General features: G+C 42.6%; 1 protein-coding gene across 10 annotated transcripts in view; it reads right to left on the bottom strand.

Moving 5' to 3' along the window:
* Positions 1–19,152, bottom strand: part of PPFIBP2 (PPFIA binding protein 2) — a 1,142,047-nt gene that overhangs the window by 393,829 nt on the left and 729,066 nt on the right. The gene's annotated exons all lie outside the window — the stretch shown is intronic.

The following is a 19,152-nucleotide window of genomic DNA, read 5'->3' as shown; positions in this document are numbered from 1 at the left end:
CCCTGTGTTGGAGTTGGTGACCCAAAAGGCATTGGACACATCTTAGACAGAGCGGAATTAGGGCTATGAGCCCCCCACTTTCAATGATTTCCCATCCGACTTACTTGCAGAAAAGTGGGTCGTCAGATAAGACGTCCAAACTCCTTCAGAAATGTTGACAATGCCAATGACTCTTTGATTTATATTTAAATTGTTAATAAGGGACCAAAATTTCCTAGGATTTGAGTCTTTGCTTGCACTTAAAAGTTTAGCCCAAAACTGATTAAGGTGGGACTGGTGGTCATCGTAAACAGCCTTCCTGTAGTCTTTCCTCAATTGTTTATATTTAATAAGTAAACACTTGGAGTCAGGACTTTTTCTGAGTGCCCTTACTGGTCTGTTGCACGCTTTCTTTGGATTCCTGGATTCCCTAGAAATGACCAAGGACCGGGGTGGAGCACGATTACGCGCAGGTCGGTGAAACCTTGACAACAAAAGGCAGGAAAGTCACATCGTCGCATAAGCGCCCATTCAGGACTTTTAAGCCCATACTATTAAGGTGCATTACTGTGTACTCGCCCAATGGGCAATGCGAACAGCCCTAAGGCCTCAGTTGTTCGGGAATTAACTGGCAGTTACAGAGATCAGGGCCGTCCAGAGCCTCCATTGTGTCCTGAAACAAATTTGTATTAAAATCACCGGTTATGAGATAATTGGCACGAGGGTACTCCCCAACTAGATCGCCCATAATCTGCATCAGTCAAGACAACCTTCCCCCTTTATCCTTTGTGCTAGGCGTGATATAAACATTAACTACTCAGAGGGTTGCACCCATCAATAAGAGGGAGAAGATTTCACAGAGTAATATAGCATCTCATCTCCTGTCGCAGGACCTCTCCTTATTGTGCTCTGTAACTGAGACGCGCTCCTGCTACTGAGAAGCCCAAGTTCTTCCTCTTGGTCTATGCCTTAATCTCATTCTCTTTATGTTATTTATATTTAACTAGGTTGCTCTATTCTCTCTCGGACAGTCTCCCCCAGACAGTGGGGTAGTAATCATTTCTGCTGCCGCAAAGGCCTCTAAATGTTCTGAGGTGGCATGGCATCTTTAATTCTTACTAAGCGCCATTTCCCAGGTAAAGTACAATCTGAACCCCCAACTGTCCCACATAATCCTGTTCCATGTTGTACCCTGTCCCCACAGTGCCATGGAAAAGCACCACCCTATACCCACCTGCAACCATTCCCTGTTCCTCTCCAGTACCCTCTTTCAATTTCAGGCGCTGCTTGCCTTTTTCCAGCAGGAAGGTTATAACTTAAATTCCCCACGGCAAACATCCTACAGCAGGAAATCAACACTGTTTCAGGAGGGTATGTTTACTTTGCCTTTTACAGAGTAGAAAATGCTCACCCACCCACTAAGCTTGGCCCCTTTGCTGAAGTTCATACTTTCCACATTCTACTTTAAAGGATTTTTTCATGGCAACAAAATTATCTAGATGCTCCATCTATTAAGAGATGTAACAAAGCAAGTGGGTATTGAAGAAATCTCACATAAGGATTGGGTTTACGTGTATATGGACTCTCCATGTACCAACAAAATTCATAGCTGCAAGGTGTCCCATTGTTATATGTGGTACCTTCAGCTAATTGTGGCTTTTAACCCAACTGCATTTTTCTGCTGGGGGTCTTGAGCCCATAATTACAATGCTAGCACCAACATTTCAAGTCACAAAACATAATGTGATGTCTGCTCAAAGGACAGGACTGACTTAAAAGTCAGACATTTGTCATGGGAACAGTTGGCAACTATAAATGTCCACACGACAGAAGTGCCACACTAGTGTAGTCAGGCAAAGAGTGCAGAAAATCAGTAGCAAACAAGGTTAAAGCATCAAATTTAACATGCTTTAGAATTCAGGGTTTCAAATTAACATAGTATAATTCAAACTTTTTAAAGATTTCAAAAGGTACTATGCTGTTGGCAGGGTTTACTACCCTTACAATATCCCCCAGATGTGTTCAGGAATATGGTTATTTAACAGTTGAATATAGCACTCTTGCTTTTTATGCTTAAAACAGTCCAATTTAAGTCCACTGGACACACTGCCAATGAGAAAACACGACATACCGTGCATTACTTTGTCCTGCAAATTAAAAAATGTGCTGTGAAGAATCACCACAAAAACAACATGTTTGTGGGAGTTAGGCAGCTGACTAAACACTGATATGCACTCGTTTCAAATGTTTTCTAAACACTAAGAAAGCGCAACTAAAATTCACAAAAAACTAACACTGAAAATAGGGCAGCCCAAGTAAGGAGAATGTGGATTAGCATATGATTCCTAAATAAAGTCCCAGGAATCTGTAGAGTAGGAAAAAATCTATCAGATGAAAGTCTCAAAAATTATTTGGATAAAAAAATCTTGAATTGCCCTGTTCAGCATATGTGGAATTAGTATGAAACGGTGACATTATTACAGAGCCCATACTAAAAATGGAGGAAAGGGGGGCTTAGCAGTAGAGCTTAATAACCAGATAGCAGTGCCAATCCAAAATCTTCTGACAGATCTGACTGTTAAAGAACTAATACATATTTGAAAATTCAAAGCCATGAAATGCCCCCTCGTGTGAAGCAAAAGAGCATAACATTTGTATGAAATTTGCCTGGCCCCTTAATTGTAACATTACAAGGTCTGTGAGAAGGTGCCTGTAACCTCTTCAGTGTTGGAGTGTAATGCTGTGTCGGTGTAGAAGAAGTGGGAAGATAATTATAGAAAGATATTGCACTGGAAATTATACAAAAGTGTTTCTGGCTATTCATTATCTCACCTTCCGCCAAGAACCTTGTTGTACAAGAGAGGTAAGTAAGCTAACTGCAGTGAAAGAGAAGTAAGGGAAATCTTAGAGAGTTAGGCCCTGATTACGACTTTGACGGAGGGGGTTAATCCGTCCCAAATGTGACGGATATCCCGCCCGCCGAATTACGAGTCCATTATATCCTATGGAACTCGTAATACGGCGGACGGGATATCCGTCACATTTGCGGCAGATTAACCCCCTCCGCCAAAGTTGTAATTAGGCCCTTAGTTAGGAAAAACATCTTTGTGGATCAAATTTTAGAAGATCATGTGAATAATGTGTGTGAAAATGAGATTTCACTCTTGCAGATTCTTGTTTAATAGCTCCTTAAATTAAATCTATTTGGTCACTGTGATGAAGATGAAGGTATTTTGACAAACAAGTGAAGGCTACGGGTTTAAATGTGAAACTGTTGGCTAGCTTTTTGTTCACAGGAGGGTGATTATAATTTTGAAAACATATCGGCAACATAACAAAATAAATGAAATGCAAGACACCGTGGCTAAGGGAACATGGTATTTCACACCTAGAAATGCTTTCTAACAGTTGAATAGCAGAGAAAAAGATGGGCAACCGACAAAACACACCATTCGTGGAAGAGATGCACAGTGACAACTGTCAAAATCATTTTACTTTTTCCCTAGGAGGCACAGGTGGTTTTCAGTAACACTACTCACTGAAACTGATCATAAGTCTCTTCCACACACACAAAATGTGCTAGTTTATCAGAAACAGACAACATATCCAATGGTTAGAACAACACAATGGGTTCTAGCCAACGACATATGTTTGGGTTAAGAAAGATTCAGAAGTAGGTTACAACATGAACCTCTGTAACCTGTCTTCAAATGAACGAATAATGGAGTTTGAACAGCCATGTCAGTTTGTTTTCAGCCTGTGCTGAAATTATAACAGTAAAAGGAACACCAAATATAGAAGAAGAGTAGTTCAGATACTCTCTTTGGTGTGACAGTTAATGCTGAACTAAGAAGGACTCAGTAGTGATTGAGTCTTTCATCTCTCCTCACCAGAGCAAACATACAGGAGCTAAAAGATAATCACAAGTGGCTGTTAAGGAACAAAATAAAATCATGTATGCAGTTTCGCAAGGATGGACTGTACCCCAAATCATAGCTTGTGGAAACTGAGCTACATTTAGGAAAAACTGTGATGCAAGGATTGTCTTACACAGCTCAGATTTTGAACAATGTTGATCTATAATCAAAACAAATCTAGACTTCTATAGTAGAGACTAACAGCAGTTCCTCTGCCACTGGCTAAGGACACAAGACCCTGTATCAGGGATCGGAAACCAATGTGGTAAGACAAATTGTTAATTATGTGTCAAATCCAGTATGGAAGGAGACTGGACACCAGTGACATAATGAAAGCCATAGTTTTTGAAAAAGTACTGCCCGTGGAGAATATGAATTACACTGGTCTGCACATTTACTAATGCCATGGAAACCTCCTGGTGTTCATATATTTAAAAGTGAATGTGTGGGCAGTGAATTCCGAATTCTCCCCTTTCATGGACTGTTTCCATTTATGATCTTTGACAATTGGGCACTCTGATTCATAACATCCTGGTGAAGAAGTGAACTACAGTGAAACTAGGCCATTTGGACAACTATTAATCTCTGCTGCAAGATATTGATTCTGTTACTATACTGATATTTTGGAGAGGTTTGTGATATTTGCATCGACAGAGTATTTTGACAGTGATGTGATATAAGCACACAATAACATTCTGGCATTGGTGTAAGTGGGGTTTTAACAGAGTCAGACAACTTTGGTCTTTGTCCACATTTTGTTTATTACCTATCAGATTTTGACAACTTTATCAAGACTAATGTGTAATCCACCCATATGAAATAATGTACAGTAAAAGTTTTTAGTAACATATATATATTGCTTTAACTTCTTCAATGGCAAAAGACCTGCAGAGCACACAAAGTACAGATGAACTGTATTTTAAGGACAGAAAATGAAATTTAAACCTGGAAAACTGAAACGGTCTTCTTGGCAGTGGAGGAGTGGCATTTATATGTGCTTTTAACAAATACAAAATGGTGCGCGTGGACAGGTATAGCTATGTAAGTTTACCTTTGCAGATATTTTGCAGTAGGTTTGGAAGTAAGGGCATCAATATTGTAGTGTAGCCATTTTTAATATAGCTTCATGCACGTTAGTTTAACATACTAGGCCGCTGTACACTTTGCCCTAGATATATTTTATTCAGCTTCGCACTGTTATTTTACAATAACCAGTTTTTACGGTCTTGTTTTAATTTCTTCTATCATACTGTTTAGCTTACTTCAGCACTGTGTTTTCAAACAATGCATTCTTGATCGCCCTGTGCTTGAGTCAAGGCTACAGTCTGGTACATTGCTGGTAAACGTGGTAGAAGTTTAGTCTCCAGTATTCGTAGAAAATACACATCCTTACGTAGGGACATTTTCTTAGAACATCTGCGTGTTAGTTATAAAAACACTTCCTAGTCCTAGTACACGTCAAGAGGGAGATTCCAGACAGGGACCTACAACTAGATGCTGAATGCCCCGTTGCAGATGCTAATGCAGATTACAAGCCTTTGCTCAGGTATGAGGGTTGATGTCCTCCCGGGGGAACCTGAAAGGCAGGCTTAGAGCTTCACATGCTGTGCTCGAAATATAACTTAGAGAGAAAATAATCTAGCGGCACTATGATAGCCTTATTCTTGTGCTTCACTCTCATCGTTACTATTTTAATCTTACTGTGTTGTATAGTTCTGGTTATTGCAGCTCACGCTTTGCTATCTAAAATGCAGTCGTTTTATCAAACCAATCTTTAAAACTTAAACTGCCTTTGTCATTTATATATGAGACCGTACTGTGTATGAGAGAACCGGTTGTGACCGGAGTGACCACGACTTCCCTGAGAAGTACTAAGATTTCATGCGCTCGGCTACCCAATTGTCTCTTCCATTTGGGAGAGATGAGGCACTGCTAGTTAGCCGGAGCAAAACCCGGATTTAGAGCGACAAGTGTCATTCACCGTGGGTTAGACGCAGTCCCCCACATCGTGAATGATCTTGTTGCTCTAAATCCAGTAGTTTCATTAGGATAATGAGAGCCTACGTGACAATATTGTGTTAAATCTTTCAAAGAGTAAAAAGAGTCTCCTTTATGCTGTGAAAGTGGAGTTTGGTATAACCAACACAATGGAATCTGTTTAGAATTTAACAATTAGGACCGCTCTAAGACTTCAGAAGTGCATTATTGGACACAAACCTGTTCTGGACCTAGGATCAGAGGGCCAGATGTATCAAAGGGTTTTCCCCATTCTGTGTCTATGGTAAAATGTGTTCATACATATGGCCCAGAGTCACTAAATTACAGAATAAAATTTGCCGAAGTCTTACACTTAACATTTTTTATCTGTACTTCCAAGACATTATGCTGGATGTCATTCAACCGGTTCATTTTTTCTCATATTTCAATTGTTTCTGCAGTTAAATGCTTGTGCAGCCAGGGATATAAATCTCCTGACACGTTGTATATTTCACCTCACTTATCAGAAAAAACAATTTCCAGCAATTGGGGCTTGGCGAGCAATAAATTCCTGCTTTACTGACCTATACTGAAATATCCATCAAAGTGTGGGTATATCTCACTTTTTTTTTTCTTCCTTTTTCACTCCTTCTCCTCCTTACTCTTATCTTTCTTCTTCTCCCCCATATACCATACATTTCCTATTTGCCTTCTCTAATTACATACTTTTAATCTCATCTGTCCCATATACAAAATACCAACATGCCCACAATATTGCTTACTTAACTTATTAAATGCTACTATAAAATAAAATTGTAATACAAAATAATTCAGAGCACTGAACAAATCTGGTCTATAACACCTCATAAAATCCGACTAGCCAATATAAACAAACAGTTCCACATCCTTGTTCAACCCCCAAGGATGGCGACTATTTAATCGAATAATGTATTCTGATTCCAACTTACTCAACTGCCTCTCTCTATCTCCACCCCTTGGGGTATTCGGCACCCTGTCAATACCAAAAAATGTAATCTTTTCCACCTCCCCACCATGAGCCAGATTGCAGTGGCGAGCAACCGGGTATGTTACATCATTCTTGGCTATTGCTCCCCAATGCTCAAGAATCTGCTTCTTGAGGGGAAAAATCGTGCTCCCCACATATTGTAGCCCACATGGGCATACAATAACATAAATAGCAAAATCTGAAGTACAACTTAGAAATTTCCTAATGTTCTCCTTTTTTCCTGTGGGTAACAGATAATCCTTATGGTTGGTGCTGTGTCTGCATGCTTTACATTTGGCACATTTATAGAAACCATGTTGCTTATCCAAGAAGGTTCCCTTCAATTTACATGTATAACTGCGTACCAAAATATCGTTCAAAGAGCTACTCTTCCTATAAGTTACCATAGGAAGAGGACTCACTAACTGTCCAATCACCTTATCCATCTTGATCAAATGCCAATATTTAGTTAGAATCCTTTTAACTTTCAGTGAATACGCATTAAAAGTAGTCACAAATCTTGGGGAATTCATGTCAGTGTCTTTCTTTTTCGGGATCAATAACACTGCCCTACGAACTGCCTCTGCCTTTCGGCAGGCATTCTTAATAATTTTATTTGGGTACCCCCTAGATCTGAACCTTTGTACCATTGTCTCTTGTTCCCTTTCAAAAATTTGAGGTGTACTGCAGTTTCTCTTAGCTCTCAGCAATTCCCCATAGGGTATGCTCCATTTAACACTAGACAGATGGTGGCTTAGGGCATATAAGATACTATTGCCAGCTGTGGTTTTTCTATGCAATCTGGTTTGTAAAGTGCCTGCTTCGACCCTGACCTCCACATCCAAGAATTCCATAACCTGCTTGTGTTTTTTATACGTGAAATTTAAATTCAAGCTATTTTTTGGTAACCAATTTAGAAAATCAAATAGCAGTGGTTCTGGACCATCCCAGATCATAAATATATCATCGATATACTGTGTCCAGAAGATGATATGATGGAACCATTTTGAATTTTCATCCACCATAACAAATTGTGTCTCCCACCACCCCATGAAGAGGCAGGCATACCTTGGAGCAAAGCAACTCCCCATCGCAGTCCCGGTTGTTTGCCTATACCATTGATCTTCATACATGAAAAAGCTATTTTCCAAACAAAACATTAACATTTGCAAAAGCAACTCAGAATGCTCCAGGAGTCTTATAGGTTTGTCCCTGAAAAAATGTCTACACGCCTGAATTCCCTTATCATGTGGGATGCAGGTATACAATGATACAACGTCAATGGTTACCATAATATACTGAGTTTGCCAAGGAATATCTTGTATTTTTGTTAGAAAATCTGTGGTATCTCTACAATAAGAGATCAGACTGAAGACATAAGGACTTAAGAAATGGTCTAAATAGATAGAGGCATTCTCCAAGAGACTCCCTCTCGCTGACACTATAGGTCGACCTGGGGGATTTTCAATATCCTTATGTATCTTGGGTAACATGTAAAAACAGGATGCCAATGGTTTCCGCACCAATAAAAACTTAAACTCATCCTCAGAAATTAGACCCCTGTTGACACTTTCCGATAATAAATCATGAAACCTGGTTATTGATTCTCGATATGAAGTCACAGTGGATATCTCATAACAATTAGAATTTAACAATTGTCTTTCTGCTTCCTGCTGGTACTTCTGTGCATCCCACAACACCACATTACCCCACTTATCGGCAGGCTTAATAACAAAAGAAGTTGCTTTCTTTAAAGACATTAGTGCTGAACGTTGACCTGAAGTTAAGTTCTGTGCGAACACATCATCCGCCGTCCTCCACAATTTGAGCAAATCGAAAATCACTGCTTCATGGAAAGCATCAATATTGTCATGTGGCAAAATTGCATTGCATCTCGATTTCAGTTTAAAATTACTACCACTCATACTGTTTGTAAACCCAAATCACCCAATAACTCAGTTTCTGTTGCCCAAGTTCTTTCCCCTACTTCCAGCTCACGTAAAGCAGCTAGACCATCTATATCACTGATAGTCAATTCTGAAGCGCCATCTGTGTTGACCGCTTCCTTTCTCTGTGTAATAGATATATCTTTCTGTTGTGCAAACATTTTCATTAACTTTAAGTTTCTTACTAGATGAAAAACATCAATTCGTGTTTTCGTATAACGGAAGTTGGCTGTCGGGCAAAAAGATAAACCTAGTTCCAATACTGTTCTTTCATCCTGGGATAGTACATGAGATGAGATATTGAGTACTGTCAGTTTTCTATCATTCTTCATTTCTTCCTCCTGTTCTGACACGTGCTTTTGCCATTCGCTTTTTTGCTTTCTTGCTGACATGCCACCTCTCCTGGTCTTCTTATTTCTCCGCCTTCTCCCCTGCCTCGTGGGGGTTTTCTCTGTGGTCTTTGGCTCATTTGTAAAAAAATGATACTCCTCCAAAGTTGTGAACAGTTGTCCTGTCAAACTGCTTGGGCCCGGTGCCTCCTCCACATCAGAGATATTCTCCACACTGGACTCTGACGAGGACACCTCCTGTCGTCGTAAGGCTTCACCCTGTCTGTAGTCCCTTCTTGCTTGATCAAATCTTCTGCTAAAAGTAAGGATACGTCCCATTCCATAATCATTTTTATCACGTATGAATTTCCTCCTCTTCCTCGCCTTTATTTCTTCTTCATACTTTTTGAGTTGCTCTCCATATCTTTACAGGATTTTTAAATGTCATCTTGTGCCTCGTGCAGTTCCAAGTTTCTCCTTAACTTATCAATTTCCTCACTGGTCTGTTTTAATTCCAACGACGCATATTTAGACAACAATTCTAACATACTGTTGCATGTTGACGCCATTAAGAGCGACCATTCCTCCAGCAACTTAGGATGCGGATTGATATGCGTTGGTGCTTTTTTTCTATTCTCTGTGGGCCAAGGAAGAAGACCGTTAAGGTTGAAACGCGTTGCCCCATTTTTGTTGTTTTTGTGTTATGATGGTCTTGTGATCATGGAATGGACTCTTGGAGTGAATAAAGAACAGTAACTGCATGGAGTGCCAGCGTTTGATTATCAAGCGATGGGAAATATATATATATATATATATATATACACACACACTTAGACTTGCAAGTGTGAAACTGGACCCGTGACCAAGGAGACCTGGTTTCCAAAAAGGGTTGTGCGTTTTTTTGCTGTTTGGAAAAAATAAAAGCTTCACACTTACAAGACTAAGTGGCTGCTGTTTGTTTGAGTGGAAACCTTGACGGAGTGATTCCAGCCAAAAAAACTGTGTTTGGATGTAAGAGAAGAAGACCACGTCCTAGTGGCAGCTTGTCACGCTGAGGCAAGGGAAGAAAGCGACGTAGAAAGAATATATATATATATATATATATATATATATATATATATATATATATATATATATATATATATATATATATATATGTATATATATAAAATATGTCACTTACCCAGTGTACATCTGTTCGTGGCATGTTCCGCTGCAGATTCACATGCTATGCATACGTCTGCCATCTAGTGTTGAGCTCGGAGTGTAACAAGTGTTTTCGAGTCACGGGATTGAGCCACTCCTCCTCTTCAGTTCCATTGCGCATGGGCACTGACTCCATGTTAGATTGTTTTCCCGCAGAGGGTAAGGTAGGAGTGATAGAGTATAAAGAAAAGAGATGTCCATGCTAATGGAAGATATATATATATATATATATATATATATATATATATATATACATACATACATATGTACAAGTGTTGGTTTAACTTAAACGGCTACAGGCTTCCGGGGAGGTGGGAGGGTGCATGTGAATCTGCAGCGGAACATGCCACGGACAGATGTACACTGGGTAAGTGACATTTTCCGTTCGATGGCATGTGTAGCTGCAAATACACATGCTATGCATAGACTAGAAAGCAGTTATTCCTCCCATAAAAGCGGTGGTTAGCCTGTAGGAGTTGAAGTTGTTTGAAATAATGTTCTTAGTACAGCCTGACCTACTGTGGCTTGCTGTGCTGCTAAAACATCTACACAATAATGTTTAGTAAATGTATGTGGTGTTGACCAAGTAGCTGCTTTACACATTTCAGCCATTGGTATATTTTCTAAGAAGGCCATTGTAGCACCTTTCTTCCTTGTGGAATGTGCTTTAGGAGCAACTAAGAGCTGTCTTTTAGCTAAGGTAACATGTTTGGATACATTTTACTATCCATCTTGCTAAACCTTGTTTTAAAAAGGGGTTACCAGTATGAGGTTTTTGAAAAGCTACAAATAGCCGTTTAGTTTTCCTGAATGGTTTTGTTCTATCTATGTAGTACATTAGAGCTCTTTTAATGTCTAATGTATGTAGAGCTCTTTCAGCTACAGAATCTGGTTGTGGGAAGAAGACTGGTAGTTCCACTGTTTGATTGATATGAAAAGGTGATACTACTTTAGGAAGAAATTTAGGGTTAGTTCGTAGTACGACTTTATGTTTGTGTACTTGTATGAACGGTTCTTCAATAGTGAAAGCTTGAATTTCACTAACTCTTCGCAATTATGTAATTGCGACTAGGAAGGCAACCTTCCATGTTAAGAATTGCATTTGACATGAGTGCATAGGTTCAAATAGTGGGCCCATAAGTACTATGTTTAAATTCCACGAAGGAACTGGAGGTGTTCTGGGTGGGATGATGCGTTTTAAACCTTCCATGAAAGCTTTGATAACAGGAACTCTAAATAAAGAGCTGTGCTGTATATTTTGCAAATATGCGGAAATTGCAGTGAGATGTATTTTTATAGAAGAGAATGCTAAATTAGATTTTTGTAAATGAAGTAAGTAGCATACAATATCTTGTATTGATGCTGAAAGAGGGGCAATTTGTTTAGATTGACAGTATTATACAAATCCTTTCCATTTGTTGGCATAGCACTGTCTGGTAGTGGGTTTTCTTGCTTGCTTAATTACTTCCATACATTCAGTTGGTAGTTGTAAATACCCAAATTCTATGACCTCAGGAGCCAAATCGCTAGATTGAGTGTGTTGGGATTTGGGTGCCTGATCTGTCCTTTGTTTTGTGTCAACAGATCTGGTCTGTTTGGGAGTTTGGAGTGTGGTACTACTGACAGGTCTTGTAGTGTTGTGTACCATGGCTGATGTGCCCACGTCGGAGCTATGAGTATCAGATTGAGCGTGTTTTGACGCAATTGGTTGATGTAGGAGGCTGGCCTGGCTTATAGTGGGTACCTTGTGGTACTTACACTCTGTGCCAGGTCCAGTTATCCCTTATTAGTAGAATAGAGGTGTTTCTAGCAGCTTAGGCTGATAGAAGGTAGCAATGGCAAAGAAGCTTAGTCTGAACTAGGAGACATGCAAAGCTCCTACTATACCACTTATATCATATAGCACAATATCATAAGAAAACACAATACTCACAGTTACTTAAAATAAAGGTGCTTTATTTTAGTGACAATATGCCAAAAGTATCTCAGAGAATACCCTCACTTAGAAGGTAAGTAATATACACAAGTTATATGTACACAAACCCAAAACAGGTAAGTAACAGTAAGAAAAGTAGTGCAAACAATGTAGAATCACAATAGGATGCAGTAGGTAGACATAGGTCTAGGGGCAACACAAACCATATACTCCAAAAGTGGAATGCGAATCACGAATGGACCCCAGACCTATGGGAGATTATAGAGGGTCGCTGGGACTGTGAGAAAACAGTAAGGGTGTCCAAAATACCCCACCCTAAGACTCTGAAAAGTAGGAGTAAAGTTACCTTACTACCCCAGAGAGACACAATAGTTGTGATAGGGGATTCTGCAACAACCACAAGCACCAGCAAAACACTGAAGACGGATTCCTGGACCTGTGAAGGAAGGGGACCAAGTCCAAGAGCCGCGATAGTGTCCAGGGGGAGGGGGGGTTCGGAGCCCAGGAAACCCCGGCTGAAGATGCAAAAGGGCTGCCTCCGGGTGGAAGAAGCCAAAGATTCTGCAACAACGAAAAGGGCTAGGAACTTCTCCTTTGGATGGAAGATGTCCCACAGCGTGCTGGATGTCGCAGAAGTGTTTCCAGGCAGAAATACTGCAAACAAGCCTTGCTAGCTGCAAGAGTCGCAGTGGAGGTTTTTGGGTGCTGCTGGGGACCAGGAAGGACCAGGATGTCGCCCCTTGGAGGAGGAGACGGGGGCACTTAGCAACTCAGAGAGCCCCCGCAGAAGCAGGCAGCACCCGCAGAAGTACCGGAACAGGCACTTAGAAGATCTGTGAACTCAGAGTCACAAAAGGAGGGTCCTGTGACGTCGGAGTCCAACTCAGCGGGTTGAGCACTGCAGGACGGAGTGCTGGGGACACAGGCTCGGCTGTGCACAAAGGAATCCTTGGAGAAGTGCACAGAAGCCGGAGTAGCTGCAAATCACGCAGTACACAGGTTTGCTGTCTGGTGTGGGGAAGCAAGGACTTACCTCCACCAAATTTGGACAGAAGGGCCACTGGACTGTGGGAGACACTTGGACCCAGCTCCTGTGTTCCAGGGACCACGCTCGTCAGGATGAGAGGGGACCCAGAGGACCGGTGATGCAGAGGTTTGGTGCCTGCGTTGGCAGGGGGGAAATTCCGTCGACCCACGGGAGATTTCTTCTTGGCTTCCAGTGCAGGGTGAGGCAGACAGCCCTCAGAGCATGCACCACCAGGAAACAGTCGAGAAAGCCAGGAGGATGAGGTGCTACAATGTTGCTGGTAGTCGTCTTGCTACTTTGTGGCGGTTTTACAGGTGTCCTGGAGCAGTCAGCGGTCGATCCTTGGCAGACATCGAGGAGGGAAGTGCAGAGGAACTCTTGTGAGCTCTTGCATTCGTTATCTGAGGAATAGCCCAGAGTAGAGACCCTAAATAGCCAGAAAAGGAGGTTTGGCTACCGAGAAAGTAGGTTTGGCTACCAAGAGAGGTAAGCAACTATCAGGAGGGGTCTCTGACGTCACCTGCTGGCACTGGCCACTCAGAGCAGTCCATTGTGCCCCAACACCTCTGAATCCAAGATGGCAGAGGTCTGGGACACACTGGAGGAGCTCTGGGCACCTCCCCTGGGAGGTACTGGTCAGGGGAGTGGTCACTCCCCTTTCCTTTGTCCAGTTTCGCACCAGAGCAGGGCTGAGGGATCCCTGAACCAGTGTAGACTGGCTTATGCAGAGATGGGCACCATCTGTGCCCATCAAAGCATTTCCAGAGGCTGGGGGAGCCTACTCCTCACCAGCCCTTCACACCTATTTCCAAAGGGAGAGGGTGTAACACCTTCTCTCAGAGGAAATCCTTTGTTCTGCCTTCCTGGGCTACCCAGACCCCAGGGGGGCAGAAACCTGTCTGAGGGGTTGGCAGCAGCAGCTGCTGCAGTGGAAACCCAGGAAAGGCAGTTTGGCAGTACCCAGGTTCTGTGATAGAGACCCGGGGGGATCATGGAATCATCCCCCCAATACCAGAATGGTATTGGGGGGACGATTCCATGATCTTAGACATGTTACATGGCCATGTTCGGAGTTACCATTGTGACGCTACACATAGGTAGTGACCTATGTGTAGTGCACGCGTGTAATGGTGTCCCCACACTCACAAAGTTCGGGGAATTTGCCCTGAACAATGTGGGGGCACCTTGGCTAGTGCCAGGGTGCCCACACACTAAGTAACTTGGCACCTAACCTTCACCGAGTGAGGGTTAGACATATAGGTGACTTATAAGTTACTTATGTGCAGTGAAAAATGGCTGTGAAATAACATGGACGTTATTTCACTCAGGCTGCAGTGGCAGTCCTGTGTAAGAATTGTCTGAGCTTCCTATGGGTGGAAAAAGAAATGTTGCAGCCCATAGGGATCTCCTGGAACCCCAATACCCTGGGTACCTAGGTACCATATACAAGGGAATTATAAGGGTGTTCCAGTGTGCCAATGAGAATTGGTAAAATTAGTCACTAGCCTGCAGTGACAATTTTAGAAAGCAGAGAGAGCATAAACACTGAGGTTCTGGTTAGCAGAGCCTCGGTGATACAGTTAGGCACCACACAGGGAACACATACAGGCCACTTACTTATGAGCACTGGGGTCCTGGCTAGCAGGATCCCAGTGACACATATCAAACACACTGACAACATAGGGTTTTCACTATGAGCACTGGGGCCTGGTCAGCAGGATTCCAGTGAGACAGTAAAAACAACCTGAAATATACTCACAAACAGGCCAAAAGTGGGGGTAACAAGGCTAGAAAGAGGCTACCTTCCTACAGTTGACTAGAAATGGAATGAGTAGGAGAGGGGGAAAAGCGTAAGAAAATATCCCTGACCAATTGATCCATAGAGCATTGCCCTTGGATAGGGGATTTGGGTATCTGGATGCGAAGTTTTGGCATTTTGCGTTTTCGCTGGTGGTGAACAGATCTATGTCTGGTGTTCCCCTTTGATGAAAGTATTTTTGAAGTACTTGAGGGTGAATCTCCCACTCGTGTGTCTGTTGATGATTTCTGCTGAGAACATCCGCTAATTGATTGTGTATCCTTGGAATGTATTGTGCTACCAGGTGAATTTGGTTGTGTATTGCCCATTTCCAATTTTTTTCAGTTAGGAGGGAGAGTTGGGAGTAATGTGTCCCTCCTTGTTTGTTTAGGTAATACATGGTGGTCATGTTGTCTGTTTTGATCAGGACATTTTTGTGAATAAGGAGAGGCTGAAAAGCTTTAAGTGGTAGGAAGACAGCTAACAGCTCTAAGTGATTTATGTGTAACTGTGTGTGTTGGGCAGCCCATTGTCCTTGGATGTTGTGATTGTTGAGGTGAGCTCCCCAGCCAATCATTGATGCATCTGTTGTAAGTATGGTCTGAGGCTCAGGGTCTTGAAATGGCCGCCCTTTGTTTAGATTTGTGGAATTCTACCACTTAAGGGACATGTATGTTTGGCGGTCTATCAACACTAGATCTTGAAGCTGACCCTGTGCTTGTGACCATTGTTGTGCAAGGCACTGTTGCAAGGGCCGCATGTTTAGTCTTGCATGTGGAACAATTGCAATACATGATGCCATCATAACTACTTATCTTCATGACCAATTTGACAGTGTACTGTTGACCGGTCTGTATTTGTGTCAATTTATGGTGAAATGCTTGTATTCTTTGCGTATTTGGACTTGCAAGCACTTTTTGAGTATTTAGTATTGCCCCTAAATACTGTTGTATTTGCGCATGCTGTAGTTGTGACTTTCGGTAGTTTATTGAGAACCCTTGCGTGTGCAGGGTCTGTATAACATAATGCGCATGGTTTTGACACTGCGTATGACTGTTTGATTTTATTAGCCAATCGTCTAGATATGGAAAGACATGAATGTGTTGTCTTCTTAGGTAGGCTGCGACTACCGCCAGGCACTTTGTGAATACCCTTGGAGCTGTTGTTATTCCAAAGGGTAACACTTTGAACTGATAAGGCTTTCCTTGAATGACAAACCTGAGATATTTTCTTTGCGCAGGATGGATGGGTATGTGAAAATACGCATCTTTGAGGTCTAATGTTGCCATGAAATCGTGTTGCTGAAGCAGTGGGATAACATCCTGTAGTGTTACCATATGAAAGTGTTCTGACAGGATCTAAAGATTGAGGGTTCTGAGATCTAATATTGGCCTTAAGGTTCCATCCTTTTTTGGGAATGAGGAAATACAGTGAGAAAACTCCTGTCCCTACTTGATTTTGTGGCACAGCTTCTATTGCTTGTTTGAGTAATAGAGATTTGACTTCTTCCTGTAACAGAGTGATATGGTCTGTGGATAGGCTGTGTGGCTTTGGTGGAATGTTTGGTGGAGTTTATATCAATTCTAGGCAATAGCCATTGCGGATAATTGATAATAACCAGTTGTCTGTGGTAATTTTTAGCCAATTGTTGTGGGACTTTTGCAGTCTTCCCCCACAGGGGAGGTGTGGATTGGACAGGAATGGCACAAGTCACTGTTTACTTTGTTGTGAGGCTTGTTCTGGTGTTTGATATTTTTCCCTGCCTCCGGCGCACTAGCCTCTGCTTTTGTGCTTTAAGTGCTTTTGAAACCAACTCGTTGGTATTGAGGTTGGTAGACCAGCTTTGGCTGTGATGTGGATGCCTCTGCAGTTTGGGCGCTAAATCTACCTCTAAACTGGGGTTTACGAAAGGATCCCCTGTATTGTGTGGTATATAGTGCACCCATGGCTTTTACGGTGTCTGAATCCTTCCTCATTTTCTCTATTACAGTGTTGACCTCTGGGCCGAAAAGCTGTTTTTGGTTGAATGGCATATTCAACACTGCCTGTTGGATTTCAGGTTTGCATTCTGAAGAACTAAGCCATGCATGTCTCCTTAAGGTTACAGCAGTGTTGATGGTTCTGGCTGCTGTATCTGCAGAGTCTAGGGCCGACCTAATTTGATTATTAGTGATGGCTTGCCCTTCCTCCACTATTTGTTGTGCCATTTTTTGCTGTTCTTTGGGGAGATGCTGGATTATATCTTTCATCTCGTCCCAGTGGGCCCGTTCATATCTAGCCAACAACGCCTGTGAGTTGGCTATTCTCCACTGGTTGGCTGCCTGAGATGCCACCCTCTTCCCTGTAGCATCAAACTTCCTACTATCTTTGTCTGGTGGGGGTGCATCACCTGACGACTGTAGGTTCGCCCTCTTCCTGGCAGCGCTTACCACTACTGAGTCTGGAGGTAGTTGTTGGGTAATATAGACAGAATCGGAAGGAGGTGGCTTATATTTCTTCTCCACTCTAGGAGTAAATATTCTTGCCTTTACCGGCTCTGTAAATATCTGGTCAGCATGTTTTAGCATGCCGGGGAGCATAGGAAGCGACTGATATGTTGCATGTGTGGAGGAGAGTGTATTAAATAGGAAATCATCCTCTTATGGCTCAATAAGCATGGTGACATTATGATATGTTGCCGCCCTAGCTATAACTTGAGTGTAGCCTGTACTATCCTCTGGTGGTGGAGGCTTAGAGGGATAGCAATCTGGGTTGTTGTCTGGAATGGGGTCTGGTTCATAAAGACCCCATGGATCCACATTGTCCTGCTCCAAATCAAATGAGTGTGATGGTGACTGCATAGGTGTAGGACTGGTAAAAGGAGAGATACGTAGATGTGGAAAGTGAGGAGGAGACTGAGGAGGAGAAAATTGAGGAAGTGGAGGTCTCTCCTTTGTTTGTGGCACTTTAGATGGAGGCTGTGTAGTGTCCAATTCCTCTTGAAAGGCTAATTTCCTCTTTGGTTTTGGAGGCGGAGCGGTTAAAATTCTGCCAGTTTCTTTATGGATATGAATCCTGGCTTGCCTTTCATCCATTGCTTCCATGATTGGTTGCATTTGTGAGTCCTCCTCAGTAGTTTTTTGGCTATCTCTAAGTGCTTTTGAAAGTCCATGCTCCTCAGTATAACTAGGTTTTTTCGGCTCCGAAGCTGGCTTTTTCAGTATCGAAAAAGATGGGGTTGAAGATGGTCTCGGCTCTGAAAATGATTTTCGAGATTTTGACTCGAAAGAGCAGTGTTGCTCAGTTCGGAGACAGAGCTTCGGCTTGAGTCCGATGGCTTTGGAGGGGTGGCCTTCTTCTGTGCCGAGCTGGTGGGTTGGTCACCGAGCGTTTTCTTCTGGGTCGAGCCATGGCCTTCCGGCAGTGGCGTCCCCAAGGCCTTATGTTTGGGCTTAGATGACACAGGGTCAGGCGTACTCATGTGCGGTCCTGCCGTGACCGGTCTGCCCTCCTCAGAATCCTGGTCGGAGTCGGATCCTCGAACGGAGACTGTGGTCTGCATGATTTCTTCCTCTTCGATGTCAAGATACTTGGTGCTTTTTGATGCCATCTCGAGTCTCCGTGCTCTCCTGCCCCGGAGTGTCTTCTTCGACCGGAAGGATTTGCAGGCCTAGCTATTTTCTTCCCGATGGTCAGAGGAAAGGCAGAGATTACAGATGAGGTGTTAGTCTGTATAAGGGAATTTGGTGTGGCACTGAGGACAGAATCGGAATGGAGTCCGATCCATGAGACTTCCACGCGGTCGGCCCGACCAGGCCCGAGATGGGCGTGCGCGTGCCCCGAAGGGCGAGTAAAGATGTTTGTTTCGGCGGTACGGAAGTGTCGATCGAAGGTGTAACGGGATCAAAACAATATCAATGAGAAATTAAGAGTTTTCAAGATTTTCCGAATCGACCTATCGGAGCGAAAGGAAACACGTCCGAACCCGATGGCGTAAAGAAAACAATCTAACATGGAGTCGATGCCCATGCGCAATGGAGCCAAAGAGGAGG

The sequence above is a fragment of the Pleurodeles waltl genome, chromosome 3_1, assembly GCF_031143425.1.
Source record: "Pleurodeles waltl isolate 20211129_DDA chromosome 3_1, aPleWal1.hap1.20221129, whole genome shotgun sequence".
NCBI lineage: Eukaryota > Metazoa > Chordata > Amphibia > Caudata > Salamandridae > Pleurodeles > Pleurodeles waltl.
Note: the sequence above shows the minus strand (reverse complement) of the source record. Positions and strands in the feature narration are given on the sequence as shown.